Here is a 3,527-nt window from a genome sequence, read left to right as displayed (position 1 = left end):
TTTCCTGTGGTCATGTATGGATGTGAGAGTTGGACTGTGAAGAAGGCTGAGTGCCAAAGAATTGATGCTTTTGAACTGTGGTGTTGGAGAAGACTCTTGAGAGTCCCTTGGACTGCAAGGAGATCCAACCAGTCCATTCTGAAGGAGATCAGCCCTGGGATTTCTTTGGAAGGAATGATGCTAAAGCTGAAACTCCAGTACTTTGGCCTCCTCATGCGAAGAGTTGACTCATTGGAAAAGACTCCGATGCTAGGAGGGATTGGGGGCAGGAGGAGAAGGGGACGACAGAGGATGAGATGGCTGGATGGCATCACTGACTCGATGGACGTGAGTCTGAGTGAACTCCAGGAGTTGGTAATGGACAGGGAGGCCTGGCGTGCTGCAATTCATGGGGTCACAAAAAGTTGGACACGACTGAGCGACTGATCTGATCTGATAACCTATACACACCCTCCCATATATTTTAGTTAAGTGAAAATCTCTCAGTTGCGTCCGCCTCTTTGCAACCCCATGAACTGTACAATCCATGGAATTCTCCAGGCCAGAATACTGGAGTGGGCAGCTGTTCCCTTCTCCAGGAGATCTTCCTAACCCAGGGCTTGAACCCAGGTCTCCCACATGGCAGGTAGATTCTTTACCAGCTGAGCCACGAGGGAAGCCCTATATGTTTTAGATCATGACGGAGGAGGCTGTTAGGCTACAGTCCATGGGATTGCAGAGAGTCAGACACGACTGAGAGATTTCACTAAATAACTTAAAATACCTTAATAAATGTAAATGCTATATAAATATTGATAGTTGGTGGCATGTAGCAAATTCAAGTTTTGCTTTTTTGGAACTTTCTGGAAGTATTTTAAGAAAATCTTTCATCTATATTTAGTTGAATGCACAGACGTGGAACCAGTGGCTATGGATTCCACAAATGAGAGAGCCTGACTGTACACAGTATTTCTACCATACAGATGCAATATGTGTAAATAACCTCAAGAATAGAGATAATAGTAAATAGTATAAATAGTAAATAGATAATAGTAAAAGGTAGTGAAATAATTGGGCTTCCCTGGTGGCTCAGTGGTAAAGAACCTGCCTGCCAATGCAGGAAATGGGGGTTTGATCCTTGAATTGGGAAGACCCCCTAGAGAAGGAAATGGCAATCCACTTCAGGAATCTTGCCCAGGAAATTCCATGAACAGAGGAGCCGGGCCAACTACAATCCATGGGGTTACAAAAAAGTCAGACATGACTTAGTGATTAAATGACAATGAAATAATTAGGTAGTGATGAGTTTTCCATATTACTTTTAATTTAATTTATTTAATGGCACATCTGTATGACTTAATTTTTAATAATAAGTTTGTAAAATTCTTGAAAAGTTATTCCTCAGCTGTCACAATCCAATATGAGTCAGCTGCAGTACACCACTGTGTTTATCACGTAAAGAAGTATGTGAAGAAAGAAAAGACACTTAATGTTGGTGTACTCAATCAGTGTATATTTTGGAAATCCACCCTGTTATAAGTATTGGAGTTGAAGAGAATCACCTCTAATATTAGCTATTAACAAAGTCACTGTATCATGTGAGTCACAGATACATAAGAAACTCTGCCACATATTGAAAATTGGTATAGTCCTTGTGTATAGAATGTTGATGGGAATCTCCTGGAGAAAACAAGCTGAAGACACTCTGGAGTAATTGTAGTTATACCTATTGGAGAAGAACATAAAGTAAAAAATAACATGAGCCAAGAAGACATGAGAAAGACATGAAAAACCATGACAAATGCAGGGATGTGCAGCTTGGCTAGTGAGGAATCCGTGGATAAACTAGATTTTAGGTAAACAAATTTGAGAAAAAATATTTTATAGTTAATACAGATTACTACAAATGTGAAATTAATTTCTACTTTTGAGGTATTAGAAAGGAGAGTGGTCTAAAGAAAAATACAACAGATCAGCAAGGATATTTGAAAAGGGAAACATAAAGCAAAGATTCATGGCCACTGTAATAGATAGCTAATTTAACACAGAACTCCAACAGATGCTGGATTTTGAGCAATATAAAGGCAAAATAAATGTTTGCGAGTAGAAACATTTTATTTATTAGCAGCCTGAAAATATACTAAAACCTCCCCCCAGTTTGCCTTCTCAGTCTGTTTTCTGTATCTTGGAGACCTTCCTATTGAACAAATATAATACAGTACCTCTAAAACAGGTTCTTACGCTTTATCCTGAACATAAAAGAAAAAACCAAATCTAGCTACAGAAAAACATAAATGTTAAGAATCAGTTCAGTTCAATTCAGTTGCTCAGTCGTGTCTGACTCTGTGACCCCATGAATCACAGCACGCCAGGCCTCCCTATCCATCACCAACTCCCAGAATTCACTGAGACTCACATCCATCGAGTCAGTGACGCCATCCAGCTATCTCATCCTCTGTCGTCCCCTTCACCTCCTGCCCTCAATCTTTCCCAGCATCAGAGTCTTTTCAAATGAGTCAGCTCTCCACATCAGGTGGCCAAAGTACTGGAGTTTCAGCTTCAGCATCATTTCCTCCAAAGAAATCCCAGGGCTGATCTCCTTCAGAATGGACTGGTTGGATCTCCTTGCAGTTCAAGGGACTCTCAAGAGTCTTCTCCAACACCACAGTTCAAAAGCATCAATTCTTCGGTGCTCAGCTTTCTTCACAGTCCAACTCTCACATCCTTACATGACCACTGTAAAAACCATAGCCTTGACCAGACAGACCTTTGTGGGCAAAGTAATGTCTCTGCTTTTCAATATGTTATCTAGGTTGGTCATAACTTTCCTTCCAAGGAGTAAGTGTCCTTTAATTTCAAGAATAGGTGTCAATAAAAAAGAAAGAAACAAAGAGGGATGGAGGAAAGAAGGAAAAAGAAAATTCTACTATAAGAAGAGTACCTTAAAAGAATATCAAGAAGTAGTAACTTTTCCAAAACCCTGAAGTAAGCTCAGATTTTGTAAGTGGAACCTCTGACCTTAGTGCCAGAATACCAGATCCTCATGCAGAGGAGCATGTCTGAGTTCTGGAAACATCTGGTTCCGTTGATGAGTTCAGTCTGAGGTTCTAGACAGCCTGCTGTCTCTTTACTTATTGTGGTCTTAAAGTGACCCAGTCACAGCTGACATCTGTCAGGTGAGTCAAACTTATTCAATACACTCTTTAGACATGATACATTCTCAAAGATAGTGGTGAAGTAAAAGTCTCTCAGTCATGTCCGACTCATTATGACCCCATGGACTATAGAGTCCATGGAATTCTCCAGGCCAGAATACTGGAGTGGGTAGCCTTTCCCTTCCCCAGGGAATCTTCCTAACCCAGGGATGAATCCAGGTCTCCCAAATTGCAGATGGATTCTTTACCAGCTGAGCCACATGGGAACCAACTATTCATTTTTGCTGTCTTGATTAAACACTAATTAACCACATCCTTGCCTGGAAAATCCCATGGGTGGAGGAGCCTGGTAGGCTGCAGTCCATGGGGTCGCAAAGAGTCGGACATGACTGA

The sequence above is a fragment of the Bison bison genome, unplaced genomic scaffold (genome assembly GCF_000754665.1).
Source record: "Bison bison bison isolate TAMUID 2011002044 unplaced genomic scaffold, Bison_UMD1.0 scf7180017864110, whole genome shotgun sequence".
Taxonomy (NCBI): domain Eukaryota; kingdom Metazoa; phylum Chordata; class Mammalia; order Artiodactyla; family Bovidae; genus Bison; species Bison bison.
This window is presented reverse-complemented; position numbering follows the sequence as displayed.